Consider the following 19,168-nt stretch of genomic DNA (forward strand, 5'->3'; position numbering starts at 1 on the left):
GAGGTCTGTCTCAGTGCTGTCACACCCCCAGGGTGCACACTGGCCTTCCCCCCGACCTGACGGTGAGCTGCAGTACTGTTTGTCTCCTGGGAAGGAGACATGAAGGGTTTTTACAAACCTCGAATACCACCAGGACACAAAGGGCCTGTGGTGAGGGGCCAGGGAAGTCAGAAGTCATCACAAAGCCACCCCAGCGTGGTGACTGCGGTGCCCCTGGAACAACTGTTCTGTGCTTGGTTGCAGCTGATCCCTGAGCTTATCCACCAGGGTGCAGACCACTAATGAGCTTGATCTGACTCCAAGGAGAACTGATTTCTCCATGGGCCGGTTTGCTTCTCAGACCTGTCTTTTCCTGGTATCTGGGCGTGCAGCATGTGGATATGCTCTGTGAGCCCATGGAGACTGAGGCAGCCTCTGCTAGCTTGTCCTTCCCTCGGAAGAACAGAAGATGGCCAGCCTCATCAGTGTGGAGACCCAGGCCCTGGGGAACTTGAAGTTTCTCTCACACAGCCGTGCCTTGCAGTGCCCGGATAAATTCCCACCACACATCCTGGGCACACATGAACGGTAAGAATTTTCTTTTTCCTTTGCAGTACTGGGAACTGAAAACAGTCTTCAAACTGAACTACATTCTGAGCATGTTCTTCCCTCCTTTTTTAAAAAATTGAGGGGCTGGGGATTTAGATCAGCGGCATAAGCGCCTGCCTTGCAAGCAGGCAGTCGTGAGTTCGATCCCTGGTACCTATAAAAACGAAAACGAAAAAGATAAAAAAAAATGGTCAGAACTGAGCAGAATCAACAAGCTGTATTGAGCTCAGATGACATGATGGGCACTGCCAGCCCATGGTGTGTAAAGCATTAAGGCAGAGGCAGGGGGCTTGGGGGCCTCTATTATCAGCAAGCTAGGAGAAAGCCAGGGGAGGGGGGAATCGGGAGACACTTGCTTCTGTTCCTGCCTGGTTTGGGGTTGAAACTTCCTTCGGGAACAGGAGCTATCATTTATTGGGATTACCACAGGTAAGCCTCACATTTCCACCAAGGAGGGCCTCACACTGCCTGTCCTAACTCACCCAAGTCATCCATCTGGCTGTGAGGGGCTGAGCAGGGATTTGAGGGGAGCCCTCTCCCACAGCCTTTGCTTGCCCTAGCCCTTTGGTACTGGATATTGAACCCAGGGCCTTTGAATTGTGCTCCACTGCAGCCCCTTTCTTTAAAAAACAGGGTCCTGCTAAATTCATTAATTGCCCAAGATAGACTCAGACTTGCACTGCTCCTGCCTCAGCCTCCCACACTACTAGGATTACAGGAGTCTGCTTTAACCACTGCATTATGCTGCCTTGGGTTCAAGGTGTATGCATCAAAAGGAATATTAGAAAAAAAGAAAGGAAGGTGAAAAACCTTTGGTTCCGGCCAGGGTTCTAGCTCAGTGACACAAATAGCTGCCTGGCAAGCACGAGGTCATCAGTTTGATCCCCAGTACCAAAACCAAACCAAAACAAAACAACAAAAACCCCACCAAAAACAAAAATCCAGCTGCACACATCTGCTGGCACACATCACAAGGCATAACTAGCCAGGCAGTGGGTGATGGTGCTGAGTGCTTGTGATGTGAAAAGCGACCCATTGGGTGGAGATGCTATCCCCTCTCAGCACCGGCACAGACAGGTGATTTACCAGAACAGCACAGGGGATCCTCTCCTGGAAGGCAGCTGTGAAAGAGTGAACTTCAGGCTGACTGGAACCTCAGAACCGCCAGCGGCAGAGCCTGTGGCCTTGTGCTCATTGGTGTTGCATGGTCTCCTCCTGCGTAGCACCAGAGCCCCACATCTGAACACCATGGCTGTAGGAACCCAGGGTCCTGGTGCTCTGGACCAGCTCTCAGGGAGGGGCTCCAGGGCTCACCAGCAAGCCAGGCTGAGGGCTTGCTACGACTGGGTGAATTCTCTGCCACCTTTTCTTTCCAATACTCCTGGTCTCACAGAGGCCTTTGTACTCTCTAGTCATGACTAGATATTATCATTGAGAGCACAACAGAACTAGAAGCTAGAAAACACAACCCCAGGGAGGGATAATTTTCTTGCCAGGGAATAGGAGCCCAAGATCCCAATAATTCAAGATGGCGGACGACAAGGAACGCTCCATCATCACCCAGGTTCTTAAGAGAAAGAGGGAAGTGTGGACAGACAGAATCAGAGGCAATGCCTGTCCTATCCCTAGCACCTTGAGTCACTTGACCCCTGGAAGTTGCTGAGGAAGAGTCATCATTTGAGGTAAAGAAGGGAGCTTGCATTGGAGAATCAGGGATGTAGGTTTTAGTCTGATCTCTGGTCCTTCCTTGCTGTGTGACTCAGACCAACAAGTCAACTTTGAGTCAATGGCCACATGTCATCTTAAGGTGGTGGCAGTGGTCTTTCCCTCAGAGGTAGATGTGCAGATGAGGAGGACCATCACACAGATCTCACTTGAATATAGCCTCTTCAGCTAGTACCAACTCTAGTTCCCAATCTGTATGTAATATGGGACTCAGTGGGCTGTGATATAAAAGAATGTGCAGTGTATCTAAGGTACCTCCCGAAGGAGAGAGGTGTTTTCTATTCTCTACCCTCACGGGCCAACCACACCCATCTCCGACATCCTCTTCATTGCAGTAAAAGTCTGGGTCTGCTTCCTGGGCTCTGACCGAAGAGCACGTTGCCTAGGAAGGAAGGCATGTCAGCAGCCTGGTTTCCCCCACTGGCTGAACAGTGGGCTGCTACACTCTCTGGTTTACAGTCCACTGATGGTGGGGCACCTTGGTCACTGGATGTTTGCACAATGTTTAATCATTAGGTGGCTGTTCTAATACTGTGAGGCCCAGGGCATCTCGGCCATTTGCTTCTGTCTGTCAGTGTCTGTTTAGGAAAGGCTTCTCTCCAAGGACACAGGGCTGACCTCTGACATAGAAGTTATTTCCCCAGGGAACAGGGGGACCAGGCTGCTTCAGGCCATGCTTTTAGCATCACAGTGGAGCAGCCAAGGCCTGGCAAACCAGCAGCCAGCCATCAATGGGATTGCCAGACCCAGTCAGCAAAACACCTGGCTTTCCTCTTTCCCTCCATCCCTTCCTACTACTCCCCCTTGCCTCCCAAGGTCGAGCTGAGAGCTGAAAGTCTACCTTACGCAGGCATCCTTTGGTCTGGACCAAGCCACAGAGCTGCTGGGCCACCTTTTGAATCTGAAAGCTCTGCTACTCTACCTACAGTGGCTCTCCTTCCCTCAGCCATTCAGGACCTGATCTCTGAGGCGGAAGGAGGGCTTTAGTGTCTCTGGAGAAAGCCCCACTCCAGACCCCATGCCCTCACAGTGCTAGCACAGCACCTCTTACAGAGCAGGTCCCCAGTGCGCTTCCCCAGGGCACAATGGCAGGAGTTGAGAGTTAAACGCTTGTGTTCTTCCCAAATTCATTGGAAATCTAACCCTGACTGTGGTGGTGTCTGGAAGGGTGACTGTTGGTCCTGATACATCAGCTTCAACTAGAAATGTCTCTCAGATTAGTATATACTCTTGATGTGTTGGGGAGGGGGTGGTCATGCATGTACGGTCTTGAGAGCCATATTGGGTCCTTGACCTGTTCTGCTCTGGCACTTTTCTCTTGTTCTACTTCCCAGCCACAATGGAACAAGCAGCTTTGCCCCACCAGGCCCTTCCACCACGTGCTGAAACCATGAGCCAGAGTAAACCTCTCCTCCTTTAAGCTGTGAGTGTTGGTGTTGCGTTCAGTAATGGGAAGGAGAATAATGCAGATGGTGATTGGGACAGGAGCTCAGAGTTTCTGTGAATGAGATTAGTGACCTTTAAAAGGGACCTGAAGTCTCTCTTGCCCTGTTTCTGCCAGGGAGGAAACAAGAAGACAGCAGCCTGGAAGAGGGCTCCCAGCACTAACCATGGTGGCATCCTGATCCAGGACTTCCAGTCTCCTGAACCGTCAGACTGAATGCCTGGTGTTTATAAACCTCATAGTCTATGCTACTCCATCACTGGAGTTCAAATGGATTAGGACAGGTGGGACAGCCACACCGCAGAGCAGCTCAGGAGGGCCTGCTCTGACTTTTACTGACGACCTGCTCGGTGCTGCAGGTAAGAGAGTCATGGCTTGTGGGTAGGCATAGCTTATCCCACTAGACCTGAAGTTCACTGCCTGAAGTGCTGAGCAGGCACCTCCTATGGGTCAGATCCTGTAAATTAGGGCCTAGAAACCCTGATCAAGAAGATAATCCCTGTTGTTAAGCCTTGCATTATAAAAATAAAAAAATTAAGATTTTTTTGGCTAGAAGTTCAAATAAAGGATTGTGCAGGGTGCTTTGGGAGCTGTTAGGAGGCCGAGAGCACATATTAGCCCACTGAAGCAGGGCCATGCAGAGTGGAAGTCACAGCAAAAGCACAGAACTATACTGCTCCAGGGTGCCAGTGTCTGTGTGGTATGAGGTGGGGAGGACACTAGTGTGACAGAGCTGCGCTGGGAGGCCCGGTTCTCTGCAGTGCTTTGCCCTCCTCAGTGGCGTGGAACCACCAGAGTGTCCGCAGGCCTCTGACGCACAGGGTCAGCTCTGCCCTTAAGGGTGACGTGCTGGGAGTGACATGCTGAGTAACAGGACAGTGGCACTGAGAGCAAAGGGATGGTGCCAACAGCAGCAAAGGCGGCAAGGAGTGGGGGCATGCCATCCTCTGGACAAGGAAGGGGAGGGACAGGAGTCCCAGTTCTCAGCAGGCTTCAAGCAGAAGTCCTAGAGGAGCTGATCTCAGTGGCACCAGAGAGGCTGGTCCATTAGCATGACAAATGACACTTATGCATGAGATCTCCCTTGCAGACTTCCTGCGGGGACATTCAAGGTAGACAGGGGCCTCCAGGGGTTCCTCCTGTGAGCTAGCCTTGCCCACTGACCCTTTATTCCAGATCATTAAGAGCTTGGCTTCCTCCCCGCCTTTGTTGGAGATGAGAAGCAAGCTCTTCTAATGGTCTCCACCAGACGCCTTTCCCTTCCCCTTCCCCACCCCTCCCTCCTGGGGCAGCTTCACCCCACTGGCTTGTGTCTTGAAACCTAATCAGCACCAGTACTGAGGCCCCCCTCAAATTGTGGTTGTGATCTTGACTTCCAAGGCAGAGCTGAATTATAGCTTGGCGAGGAGAGAAGTTCAAATCCACAGGGTCATAAACCCCTTTCATGTTCTGCTTAGAGACTTCACTGGGGATTTTCACAGGTTTGCACCTCTGCTATTGTTATGTGGCCTGATTCCAAAGAGCAGGCCCTCCTGCTGGGACTTTGGCTTGGGCCCTGTACCCCAGGAGGCCGCAGACCCTAAATAACTTTCGGCTTTTTCTTCCACCGGACTCTCTAAAGTACAGAAGTAGAAGCACGAGAGCTGAGTGAGACTCCCCTAAAGCAGGATCATGAAGAGAAGGACCTGGGGTTAAAGAGGACCCCATGTGAGCCCTGGCTTCCTGATGTAAGCTCACTGTCTCACGCTTGTGAAATCAGCATTCTAATCCATTACTAACAATCACTGTTACTGACAGAGGGAACTCATGGCGGGCAGGCACTGCTTTCCATCTTCACAGCAGCCCCATGGGCCGGGATCCACAACTCATGGGCTGGGCATGATCCGGTCAATGACCTTTTGTACGTGTCTGGGAAAAGCCAAAGTTAGGGGCTCACAGAGTAAAAGTTTTTCTGAAACCTGTATCTGGCTAGGTCAAACCCCTCAGTGTCCAGCAAGGGAAGCTTCTGGTTTTGGGAAGGCAGAGGGAGGCCGTGGCTGCTTCTGAGAACTGGATGAGGACTGAGTGGTGAGTCACACAAGCCATAGCTCTGGGGCAGATTTGTCAGCCCTAAGAGTGCTTTACAGTGGACAGAGGTCTGGTTCTGAGGGTTACAGCCCTGTTCTGGTTAGCTGCTTCTTGCACCACGTTGTTTTAATGCTCTGCACATCAGCCCTATGAAGGCATTCCTTCCTTCATGCATGGTCTACATAAGGAGCTGTGCCTTTGAGCCAGCGCTGTGCCAGGAGGGTGGGTTCACCCACACACAGAACTCAACTGGTTTTGGTGTTATCGATGTTCACAGTCCAGGAGGGAGACGAAACAGAGAAGCAAGGGAAAATTAACACAGGTGGAAACAAGCCATGAGAAATGAATGAAGTAAAAAGAAAACAGCCCGGGACAGCTTGTCTGAGGCTGCTGGAGTGGACACCAGGACATGAGCCAGCCTCTTCCAGACAAGGAGTGAGGTGGAGAGCACATTCTGGGAAGGGGGAACAGTGGGTGAAGGCCCTGAAGAGTGGGAGGATGGTGAAGGAGCTGCAGGAAGACATGATGGGGAGTAAGGCCAGAGAGGTGGGCAGGGGCTGCCATGTGCCTTCCGGGGAGTCCATGCTCACATTGTAGACTATTCTAGATATGGTGGAAACACAAGGAAGCCAAGTTCCAGGCAGCAGGAGAGGGCAAGTGACGCGTGTTAGAGGACTACAGTGGCTGGGTGGAGGAGGTGCCACGTGAAGGGTGCAGTGGAGCCACTAACGTGGGGAAGCCACAGGAGAGATCAGATGAGAGATGACAGCTTGCTCTGATGATGGGTGACAGAGACAGAGACAGAGAGAGAGCGTCACAGAGAGACTTGGAGATGGTTTGAAGGGTGTATGCCAAGACTTGCCAGGGAACTGGATGGTAAAAGGGGCGAGAAACTAAATATTCAATCCATCTTATTTATTATCATGTAAGCATCCACTCACCAATTGAGTACATAGCAAACATCTCCTGTACCAGGTGCCGGGTTCTGTGCAAGCCCGAGAAAGCTGAGGAGAACAGCAGTACCATTCCAGTCCCTCCCTCTCCGCCCAGAAGGAAAGAGGGCACCCAGCAGCCCACTATCCCAAAGGCATGGTTAGTGCTACTTGAGAGCGCAGCACAGGTGATGGGGACCCTGAATCACCTGGGTGAGGGTGCCGGGAGGAGCTTGTCCTGGAGTCTGTCAGGTTCCCTGAGAGAGAGGGAGCTGGGAGAGTATTCTTGACTGTCCTGAGGGACAGCCCACCCTGTAGACTGACCCCCATGTCCTGTCTTCCCCTTTTAGAGACAGGCAACAGGGCACCTGGATATAAGACTGGCTTTGGGTCAGGCAGATCTCGCTTAGAATCCCAGCTCGGCTACCTACTGCCTGTGTAACTCCAAGCAAGCCACTGGGTTCTATGGGGGACAATCAGCAGTCCCCAAGGGACATTTGTCTTTGATGTCCCCAGAGCTGCTACCACACTGACAATGGAAAAATGAGGTCTTCCCTCCACAGCTCTGGAGATCCGCCCTCATCCCCCCACATAGTGCTGAGCCATTGCCGGGCATCCAAAGAGGCTTCTGCACCCAGTAAAAGGCAACACACCGATTCTCCCCGAACCACAGTGCCCCAGGGTTCTGCTATATACATTCATTACTAGAGCTTCAACTGCTGCCCACTCATGAGGCACCCACAAACCAGGTCCAGACAACAAGTCAGCAGCCATGGAGAGGCCGTAGCACATCTCAGAGTGAGCCGGGGGGGGGGGGGGGGCGATAATGGGCACCCGTAAGCTAAGGGCTACAGCCACTGAGCCGTGCAACCATCTCATTTCCCCCATCCCATTTAATTTCCTCCACACCATCTTGCAACAAAGTGCCAGAGTCTCTCTTTAGATCTCATTTCAGGCCACTGTACCTCGCTGAGCACCAGGGATTAATGAGGCCATAAACGGAAGTGCTGAGTGGATGCGGGAGAACTGCAGAGTTGCAGTTGTTGGAGGATACAGGGTCAGTGTCCTCCTTCCTGTGTTGCTGAGACATAAAGACACCACAAGGGTCTACAGCAGAGGCCATGTCCAGCAGGGGACAGCTGAAGGCAGGCCCCAAAGAGCAACTGGGGTGATCAACAGGACACGCACAAGTCAGAAGCTTTCGTCAGCAACAGAACAGCTAAACGTTCTTAAGAGAACAACATTACAGTGGCAGCTGTGAGCATTCCTAAGTCTTCTTAGGTGAGCAGCAGGATTTCCTGGGGCACAGGGAGACTGGGCTGAGTGTGACCAGCAAATAGGGCTGATGTTCACAGAGCTCCCAAGCCAAAAAAAATGGAACCCGGGAAGGAAGGAGATTGCCTTAAGTGTCAGCAGGCCAGAGGCAAGGACCTTTGCTGCCAGCCCTAGGAAAATGCATGCCGTTCACTCAGTGGCTCCATAACAGCTTCACTTTTTGGGACAGACGACAATGGAGCCTTTGAACAAAGAGAGAGACAAACATAAAGACTGAGAGCTGTGGTTCTGTGGCCAGAGAGACCTGCACCGAGGGGCTAACTTTGCCTCTCATGGTACCATGGCTTTGGGGAAGGAACCTCATCTTTCTGAGCTTAGTTTCCTCCTCTGTGAAACTTATTCTTTCCTTGCAGAACTTTCCAATTCATTACAAGTGATGTTTCTGCCTCTGGGCCTCTGGGGGATCAGGCAGTGTGTCATCTGCATGAAAGGTCACAGCTCAGGGGCGTCCTTCCAAACCCTCTGCCTCGGCAGTCCCCAAGGGTGACTGCACCCTTCTCTGGACATTTTTGGAGCTGACTGGCTCTAACATCCAGCTGTGCTGATATCCTATACAGGAAAACACTATTCGAGGAAACAGGACTGTCTGTTGGCTTTAGAGATTATATGCCAACACCTCGGCTAGCGTTATTTACAATGCTTAGTGCCAATTTTTTAAAAAATACCATAACAAGCTCTCTACATATCAGTATAAAAAAATAAATCCCCAAATAATCAAAGTCACAATAATTGTTTTACATTCAAGGGGAGTCACTAGAGTTGTTCCCCACAATTCCCACTTCACACATGCTGTCTGCTTGCCTGCATTTCTTAGAGTTCATGCTCTCCAAACCCACACAGAGGTGACCTTGCTTCCTGGCATCTGGAGCACAAGCGCTCATTGTCAGGTCACTGGCAATCTTGACTTCTTCATTGGCAAAGTGAGAGGGTTAGAAGTAATGGCTGAGCCCCGGCCTTGGCACTGAAAGCTTCCACTAGACAGAAGTGATTTAGGAGAGGAAGACTGGGAAGATATATCTGCATGCAAACATGGTCTGGGAAAGAGTCCAGCCATGCAGGGGGACAGGATAGAGCTCACACCGAATGAGGGACAGCTCTGCAGTGACCAGCATCAGAGCTGCCTCACCCACAGGGCTTATTCCAGTCAGATCTGAATTTCAGTAACAGCAATCATGGCCAGGCTGCTCTTTGAAAGTGACAAAGGACATTAGCAAAAACAAAAAGAAATGCTACGTGGATAAAGAGACAAGGTGGCCTGCTTGACATTTGGGTAATGTTTCCAAAGGATGCTTTTTTTTTTGGTACTGGGGATCGAACTCATGATCCAATGCTTGCCAGGCAGGTGCTTATGCCACTGATCTAAATCCCCAGCCCTTCCAAAGGGTGCTTTTAATCATCGCTGAGAAAAAACCCAAACAAAGCTGTGTTTTATTAGGATAGCAGCAAGTGCCCAGCACTGGACCACGAATATCCCACAGCATGTGGCAAACATCTCTAGCATGTGGCACACAGCATCCCAAGGGCTTCCTTACATTCCTGTCCCCTCTGCCTGACTGCATGTTTCTCAAGCACAGAGACCTGAGCCTTTATTGAGCATTGAATGTGCCCAGTAACTTAAGAAATCATTATTGTTTTCTATAAGTCATTACTTACCAAAACTCAGTCAATGCTTTGCAAACGGAACTAGCTGAGCCAGAGCATTGAATAAGAAATTCTTTAACCAATTCAGCTATCAGATTCCTCATCTACTAAAAAGGCAACTATAGGGGCTGGGGATTTAGCTCAGCGGCATAAGTGCCTGCCTTGGAAGCAAGCGGTTGTGAGTTCGATCCCTGGTACCGATAAAAACAAAAAAGACAAAAAAAAAAAAAAAAAAAAAAAAAAAAAAATAGGGCAACTATACCTGTTCCTTCTCCCTACCCAGAGGAGCTACTAAAGGCATGGAGGCAGACTGGGTGCTGTGGTGCTGGTATCTGAGAGCTACACAGTAAATGTGTGGTCATCTGCATGACACAACTTTGGTGAAATGACAGGGGTCTGGGAACAGTGAACCCGGGCTGTCACTCTTACGCAATAGAACAGCAGTAGGCCCAGGTGCGGTTCACCAGGTATCTTCTGTGTTCCTTCCGCACACAGTAGAGCTGTACTTTTCTTCTCCTGTGTATTTAACAGTTTCCTGTGGCCAATGCCAGGATGTGGCCATTCGAAGGGTGACTTCCAGGCAGAAACTTTAGGAGATAGTGTGTGGTTTGCTATGTTCTCTTTCTCCCTGTGAGGGAGTTGTCAGTGCTCTAAATGGTGACCCTCTCGTACCTTGGCCCCAGAGTAAAAATAAGATACAACATTGTTTTCCAGGCCCACAGTGGCCAGATAGTGAGGGTGGACTTTTGGGTCATTTGTTATGCAGCATAACCTATCCTATTCTAACTGACACAAGGGCTTTCCAGATGCAATGAACTCTCAAGTTATGACCTGCTTAACACATGCATAACCTGAATTGTGACTAGAGTTTTGTAATTTACAACCAAAGTCTTGAGTTATAAGCCAAGTAGTGGCCACTTGTATGGTTGTAAACAAAGGTTTGAGATGCCAGAACAGCACACATAAACATACATGTTGGTCTGAGCCCAGATGCGAGTGTTTGTGGATGTGATTTTGGTCAGTGCTTTATATAATTACTATGATTACTGTTATCAAAATGGCCCCGAAAAAGCTAGGAAAGAAGCTAAGGAAGGAAAAGACAGCAATCACAATGGAAAGAACAGTGTTAAAGAAAAGACAGAAACAGACAACCTTAGACCAGGTTTTAGTTCTGAAAAGGCTCAGACTAAGTGAGCCAGAATCCGGTCTCAGTGGGCTGCAGAGTCTCCCGAGGAGAGGACACCAGGGACGAGATTCCTGATGTCTCTATGGAAGGGTCTCTCCTTCCAAACAGTTACCACCTTCCATTTCATCCTCTCTTCCTGCAAGCTAAAGACAGCAGCTTGGATGGTAAGTACGGTGTGAAACTGTTGTTTCTGCTAAACTAGGGACGTTTAATAAGTATTTGGTGAATATACATGGGGAATTAGTGGTGTTTCTAGGAAACGACACACATTATACAATCCTTTTGATTGTGCAAAGGTTAGTTAAGGGGTGCTTTGGGAGGTTCAGAATATGTAATGGGTATTTCCAGTATTTCCATTTTTAAAAATTTTTATTTCTTTTTTTTTAATTTCCATTATTTCCAAATGGTCTTGACTTACAAGCAACTTGAGTTACAAGCAGCCCTCGTGAATCGGTAAGCCAAGGGTGCACTGCACTTGGATTACAACACGGGAAGCTATTCTCTGTTGCAGGACACGCTCTGACTGGTGTTTGGGGCCTACGCTGAAAAAGTGCACACAGAGGAAGGGTTCCCACCTGGAGTCTCCTCTTCGGCCTCTCCTTTTGGGTTTCACATTGTTTCACATCTACAAAGGACCTCAAGGCAACTACTGAAAGGTGCCACAGGAGAAGATGTTCTTGGGGGTGGCTATGCTCCCCACCCAGCTGGGCTACAACTGTGCAATGAAACTGTGGCAGGAAGCTATGAGGCTGGGCAGCCTCAGAGAGCAGGAGCCTCCCATGGGGCCCCCAGCTTTTTCCAGGATTAACAGGAGATCCGCTACGGTACAGGTGGTTCCTTCTCTGCTCCTTGTATCACCCCCACAATCCCTCTGTGGTTTAAGGTGCAGATGGTTGGCTTCCTGTCGGCACCACCCCTGTGCAGCCCAGGTGAGCCCTGCCCGGGGATCTCACAAGCAGCAGCTCTGACTTGAAATGGAAGCCCACGGCACCAGAATAAAAGCAGCCCCAGGAAAGGCCAACGTGGTAATTATTACCCTGTTACCCCTGACATGCAGCTGCCCTGAGCTCCTTCGTGAGCTGTAAAACATAATCTTCGCTGTCTCCTCATGTCTCTGCTTGCTGCATGCAGGCAGGAGAGGAAAGCAGAGGGGATGGGATGTCAGGCTGCTTTGCTCTAAGGGAATCTAAGCTTCGAATGCAGGACTCAGAAAAGCCTCCTGTACACTGTTGGGCACCATGGGGAGAGGTGGGCTCTCAAGACAAGGAGGCAAGGAAAATGACAGAGAGAGAGGAATATGTCAGCAGGAGAGAGACAGAGAATGGGTATGCACAGGAGACCCAAGCACGAGCACATAAACAGGGTGGGTAGGGGGTAAAAGCAAGACAAACTTCCTTTTCACTTGAGCCACCAGGCAGCTCAATACTGCATTGCCACAGAAAGACATAACCAGAAGAGAGCTTTCAATTTCCTTTTACAGTATGTACGAAGGGCTGGACCTGGGGCCTTCACACTGACCTACATCCCAAGCTCATTTGTTATTCTGAGACACACTCTTGCTAAGTCACTAAGATGCCAGGCTGCATTCAGTCTTTGACTCGCCTGCTTCAGCTTCCCACATTTTTATTTGCATATATGTATACTCTATTTTCTCCTTTTTCTACACATTACGTCCTAACTTCTATTTCTTGCTGGTCCCAATGCTATAGTCCTTTCATTTATAATTGTTCTTTTATTGTATGAAGCCTTTAGAGGGAGAAGAAAACTTAATTAATTAAGTCTGAAGAAAAGTGAGCTGCAGGGGGGCAGAGCTCAGACTGCCCTGATGACAGGACCTGGGAAGAGGGCAGAGCGTTTAACTAGGGTGCCTCACAAAACCCTTTCACCACCTTCGTGAACCTTGTTTGAGCCTCACAGTGGTCCTGTGATGCTGGAGAGAATGTCACCTTTCTTTTTTTCTTTTCACGCTGAGGATCAAACCCAGGGCAAGGCAAGAGCTCTACCACCGAGCCACATCTCCAGCCCTGCAATCCTTATTTCACAGGCACAAGCTCCAAACTCAAGGGAGTTCACTGAGTTGCCTGAGAGATGAGAACTAGACCAGGCATCTTTCCAGCAAACGTCTTCTCTGTGTGTCCGGCTGCCTTCTGTGACATGACTGGTATGCGTGTACAGCACAGCCCAGGAGGGCTTTGAGAGCTGGTCCACATCTGCTTTGTCCAACAAGGTAGCCACAGGCCATCTACGAGGTTTGAGCACTTGAAATGTGGCTGGACTGACAAAGGAACTAAACTTGTAACTTCAGTTCATTTTTATTAAAGAGCCACACTGACTAGTGGCTGTTACACTGGGCAGTGGGGGTGCATCTTCTCCCCGCCATGACCTGGGTGTAGGGAAGTGTTCCTGATACGCTCCAACTACTGCCAGCCAGACATGCATTAGTGATCACAGATGGGGGTTTCCCTTGCTCTACTTGGTGGCAGGGGACTGGTGGAGCACAGTATGCAAAGAGAGAGACTGGGCAGGAGTAGGAAGGTGCCTTTTGGGCCTCCTAGAACAATGGTCCAGCCTCTGTGGCTGTTATGGTTTGTGTCTAGGTGGCCTCCACAAGCTCATGCAGTCGTGGAGGTGACTGAATTTAGTGTTTGTGATTGGTTTGTTGTCTGTCACTGGAATTGGTAATGTCAGTGCTGTACCCACCCAGGGGCAGAGCCAACGTACAGTGTAAGGGTGGGAAGAAGACACCTTTTCTACCCTTGTTGTTTGGGGCCACCATGAATGGCTGCCCCTCAGCCATGCCACCCTGCCTTGGAGCTGAGTATGAACTAAAACCTCCAAAACTGAAAGAAAGAAACCTTTCCTTCCTTCATGTTGGGCATCAGGTATTTTGTCTCAACAACAAGAAAAGAAGTAACCAAGACAGGGGCCCTGCTGCCTCCTAACCTCTGGGCAGACAAACTCCTAAAACACAACAGAGGCCATACAGTGACAAGCCAACGAAAGAGGATTTTCTGGCTGACTGGTGCACCTCTGCAGATTCTGGTGGCCCCGAGTTTCCTAGGTCTCTGAAACAAAGCACTCACTTTGATCTGAGATCTTGAAATTGTAAACTCCTCCAAGCAACAACACAAAATTGTAGTCAGTAAGAATTCACAGATGGGCAACCATATTCTGAACCTGCAAGGAGACCAAGCAGGAAGCTGCCTTGCTCTAGGCACAAAAGACATTTTGCCAGAGATCTGAGGTCACTAATGGGACAAAGAGGAATGTAAAGCCATCTGCAGTGTCCACATGCAAATATCTGGGCAGACACAAGCTGGAAAATATTCCTTGTCTCCTAAAGGAAGTTGCTTTGCGTGATCCCTCATTGCATTGAGTTCACTTTACAGCCACTCTGGTGTTGCTTGCATCGTTAGTGACTATGAGCTCATTTGAGAGTATTGATTAGGGCTTAGATCATTAGAGTGATTGAGAGTAGGGATAAGGTCTGTGCCACAGGCCTGGGTTTGCATCCCCGCTCGGACACCTGTTATCTGTGCACCCCTGGGTGAGTCTGCTCAGCCTCTCTGAGCCCTCTGCTTTAGTCTATAGGGGTCTGACACTGTGAACCCTCAAAGGCCCAGAGCCAGGAGCCAGGAGCCAGGAATTAGTATCTGTAACATGCTCAGCACAGTTCCTGCTCTGCAGCAATCCATCAGGACATGGGCAACTCTTCCTGTTTCTGTAGCTGTCTGATCCAGGATTTATTTACTTTTGATTGGTGCCATTGCAGACTACTACACACGGACTGGAGCAAAGCAGTAGGCCTGCTTTACTTCCTAGTTCTGCCATGGCTCTGGGGGCCAGAGGCAGTGTAAGCAGGGCTGCATTTGTTTCTGAGGTCACCTGGATTCTCAGGCTGCAGTCTTCTTCCTTGTCTCTAAGACTAGTACCAGGTCCTTCTCACCTGATATCACTCTGACCTGTCTTCTGCCTCCCTCTTCCCCTTTAAGAGCCTTGTGATCTTAGGCGTCCAGGCTGGGTAAGCCAGGACAGTCTCCCTATTTCAGGGTCAGATGAGAAGCCACCCCAGCTCCCCCTTGCCATATGATGGGTTTTGGAGGCATTTGGGAGTGGTTGTTGTATCTTCCATAGGCTTAGCATGGAGGGCAAGGGGAGGCATCTCTTCTCCCTTGGGAACTCACTAAACCAGCAGTGCCCAGTCCTAAGAAAAACCTGCCAAAGGGACCTACCACTTGGTCAGGGCTCTGCATCCATTCTGTCTGCAGGCTGGGGGCCTCCATCCTGGATTAAACCCTTCCTCAGATTGGGCCTGAATCCATGAATGCGCTGCTCCGTGCCAGGAGGGCTGCTTTGTTCTTTTAAAAAAGTTACAAAGCCAAGCGGTGCCTGGGCTCTAGGAGCTCTTGTGACACTCTTGGCAGGGACAGAGGGCTGGGTTTGGCAGGCTGCTCAAATACCAGGTCGCATAGTTACATCCTTGCACCATGGGACTTACCCCAGGAGCAGACTCCTGACTCAAGCTGAAACTGGGGCAGTTTTCGGTGGTGGGCAGGGCCCCAGCGCTGGCAGAGAAGTCTGTCTGGTGATTCTGCACTCATAACTGAAAGGCCCCACATATTCCTTTTCAGAAAGGCTACCAAACACTCGTCACATGGAGGAAATAAGTCCCTCCTTTCTGACGGTGTGCTCCAGTGATGCAGGAGGGCGACTTCCATTTTGCTCCAGTCTCAGATCAACTTTGTACCACCTGGCATATGTTCTTTGCTCTCTGGGAGGTCTGAAGTAACTGGGGTCCATCACCCCAGTGCATAAAAGCCACTGTGGTTCAGTGCCATGCTAGTGGTTCTAAAGACCGTTACCAAGTCACTGCAAAGTTCTCCTGCCTAGTTCCACACCCAGCCTGATTTCAGTCTCCCTGGCCTCTCAGTGATGTGCAGCTGAATCTAAGGTGCCACACAGGGGAGCAAGTCCCTGCTTCGACCCATCCCATGCTAAGACACAAGGCGGGTCAAGACTGATGAGCACAGGGATGCTTTGGAGTGACAGGAAAGTGACCCACAAGTGGAAATCCTCCTGCGCATTCTCGCTGGAGCTCCAGAACAGCCTGCTGGAGCTGTAGGGGTGACAGTGCAGGTAGGAGCTGGCGGGAGTTCACCGAACCATTCCCTGTGTGCCCCTGTGTCTCTCGGGCCCCACGTGTCACATGGCTTCTCCTCCTAAAGTGCCCCTCACTGGACTGTTATCTGGGACCTATAAGGAGTCACAGGCCCCCTCTGCTTCTCCTTTTGATCCTCCCTTCTCAGCCGGCTGGCTCTGGTTTGCTGGAAGCAGCCCCTAATTGCTATGGAGGGGGGAGGAGGAAAGAGCTGGGGTGGCCATCCTGAAGAGTGACAGGAGATCAAGGGCAGATCTGGCATTTCAAATTTGCTATCTTTATTTACTACTTTTCAGAAGCCGGCTGGTGACATGCGAGACTCACCAACTGACATGGCCACTATCTCCCGGGCTCTGAAGGGACACACTGCTATCAGTTGCTTTTAATAACCCCAAAGAGACCCTAGCTACATCCGGTTGGAATAGCCATGGTCTGTCTGTGAGTTCAGTAGCCTTTACAGGGAGCAGCCATGTCCTCCTAAACTGTACCTTTGGGATTAACAATTTCTGCCTTTCTCATGCATGTGCCCTCTTTGCTGAGACCCAATCAGGTCTCATCTCTCAGTACTTCTCTATGTTTTTTTCAGAACTCTATTGCTTCTCTGTGGAGCTAAGTATTGGGCTTTATTTTTATATAGAACTTCCTGGAAATAGCTTAGTTTAGGGACCTCCTTTATTTTCAGGTTAAAACGAAAGAATTCTGGTTACTTGTCTAATTTAAAATGTGTAAAGAATGTATTTCCAATTTCAGTGGCAAGAACATCACCCAAATTACAGCCATTTATTCACGATCTGTGATATTCTTCCTTGGTGTATATCTTTTTTTGTCTTTTTCATTTTTATCGGTACCAGGGATCGAACCCACGACTGCCTGGTTACAAGGCAGACGCTTATGCCGCTGAGCTAAATCCCCAGCCCCTTCCTTGGTATTTTTTATCCACTTGTCTCACACCATGCGAGCCTTGCCTTATGCAGCATTTGTGAAACTATGTATCTGATGTGCTAGTTGTAAGTTTAAAAGACAATATTATAATTTTGGGGTTTTTTTTTTGTCTTTTTGAGACAGGGGTCTATTATGTTGTTCAGGCTGGCTTTGGGTTCACTTTGTAGCCCAGGTTGGTCTTGAACTTGCAATGATCCTCCCACCTCAGCCTCCCGAGTGCTGGGATTATAGGTGTGCACCACTGTGCCCGGCAACAGTATTATAAATTAAAATATAAATATTAAAAAAGGAATATTCTATATCTGCTATCTAAAATTATTCCCTGTGCTACTATTAGCAGCTCCCATTTGTGAAACATTTATCTTGGGTATAGTTTTTTTCTTTTTTGAAAGACATTTCCATAGAGAATGTTATAGAAACAGACACACTACTATGTCAGCTTAACCAAAGAGGAAACCTTACTATGATCTGAACACCATAACTTTAGGAGATTAATGACTTTAGCATAGTTTAGAGCAAGGTAAAATAGTTCTCTGACTAAATGATGAACTTACATAAAACAGGTAGAAAATTATAATTATTACTCTATATTTTTAAAAGGTCACTTGAGTTCTTCAAATTGTGATTGGCTAACAATTCCATCTCAAATGATCACACCTGAGCATGGGCATGTGTGTGTTGTGTGTGAAACAGAGGATATTACTGTCCATTTGATTCAAGTATACAAATCTTACCCATCTTCTCCAACCTCACCTCCACATCTTCCATCGAGCTCCGCTGTGACCCACCATAATTCTATTAACTCTGTCCAGCTCGGACTCCTCTTTGGCTAACAGAGGAAATGTACCTTGGAAGGCTCACAGTTATGCTAATACATTTCCTAACCAACTGCATGATTACAGGACACACAAACTAGCAAAGTAAAATAGCAAGTCAGAACTCTCCAGTGGGGGTGTTGTAGCAATTTTCCCTTGATAATATTTACTACAAATGTTTTTGTTATGGTGAGTTGAAGCCTTAGGAAGAAGAGTTCTCAAATAGTTTGTGTTTTTAAGCAATTTCAAGCCAATACTTCCTGAGGACAAATCCAGTCCTCTGGGCACCAGCCCAAGTTCTCTAGCCTTCCGCAGGCACAGAATGAGAAGATTCCTGTTCAGCAAATTCCTTTTCTGGGTGTGATGGTAACGTCTGTCTCTTTAGCAGGCTGCCTGTGTCTCTGAAGCCAAGAGCCACAGATGTGCCCTAGCTCTTCATGAAAAGCAGGTCCTGCTAGGAGAGCAGCAGGAAGTTGACCTTATGCTGCTACTCAGCTTTCTGTTTTTCATTTATTATTATTATTATTATTTTTTTTGTACCAGGAATTGAACTCAGGACCTTGCACTTGTCAGGCAGGTGCTGCTTGGCTGAGCTACATCCCAGCACTACTTGGCCTTCTGATACCAATGTGAACACCCTAAAAGCACTTAGTCATTTCAGACCACTCACAGCACAGGTTAAATTTCCATGTTTTGTCTCATCAACTCACAAGTGGAAAGAAGTCGAGCATGCCGAGGGGCATCTGAGATCCGTAGGGGAATCCAGAAACAGCACCTCAGGGCTGGAAGGGATCTTGGAAGTTGGACAGTTCAAATCAAATCCCCCTTCCATAGGGGTTCCTCCAGGCCACAGAATCAAGTGTCAGAGTAAGGACTATAAATCTGGAGGCAAACAGTCTCCTTTCTTGAATGCAATGTGCCTAACGTTCTCTTTTTTCTTATCTGGCTGTGATAACACTGAAGCCTTCCACCCGCCTAGTGTCAGCCACCCAACGTGTGCTGTAGAGACCTGCATCCTTAAGCCCAGCCTCACAGGAGAATCAGGCAACAGGAGACCCAGGGTAAGGCCAGCTCAGGCAAGGTCAGGACTCCTTCCTCACAAACTCAGGCCGCCTGTGCATTGGGAGGTGCGATGCCTAGAAAGCTGACTAATCAGAGAGGAAGTGAGGCAGCCCCCTGGGGCCCGCTGCACTGGTAAAGAGCCCTTGGCAACAGCCAAAACAACAAGAAAAACTCCCCAAGCCTGGCCTGCCCCCGTCCTTGTAGGCCAAACCTGTGCTACACACAGCACCGGGGTGGGAAGCCACAGCGGCCCCCTCTGGAACCCAAAGGTAA

The 19,168-nt window shown here is 49.2% G+C and overlaps 1 protein-coding gene across 10 annotated transcripts in view; it reads right to left on the reverse strand.

Moving 5' to 3' along the window:
• Window positions 1–19,168, reverse strand: part of Nav2 (neuron navigator 2) — a 669,303-nt gene that overhangs the window by 101,211 nt on the left and 548,924 nt on the right. The gene's annotated exons all lie outside the window — the stretch shown is intronic.

Source organism: Cavia porcellus, unplaced genomic scaffold (genome assembly GCF_034190915.1).
Source record: "Cavia porcellus strain 051 isolate PalLab524CR breed Dunkin Hartley unplaced genomic scaffold, mCavPor4.1 scaffold_9, whole genome shotgun sequence".
NCBI classification, from domain to species: domain Eukaryota; kingdom Metazoa; phylum Chordata; class Mammalia; order Rodentia; family Caviidae; genus Cavia; species Cavia porcellus.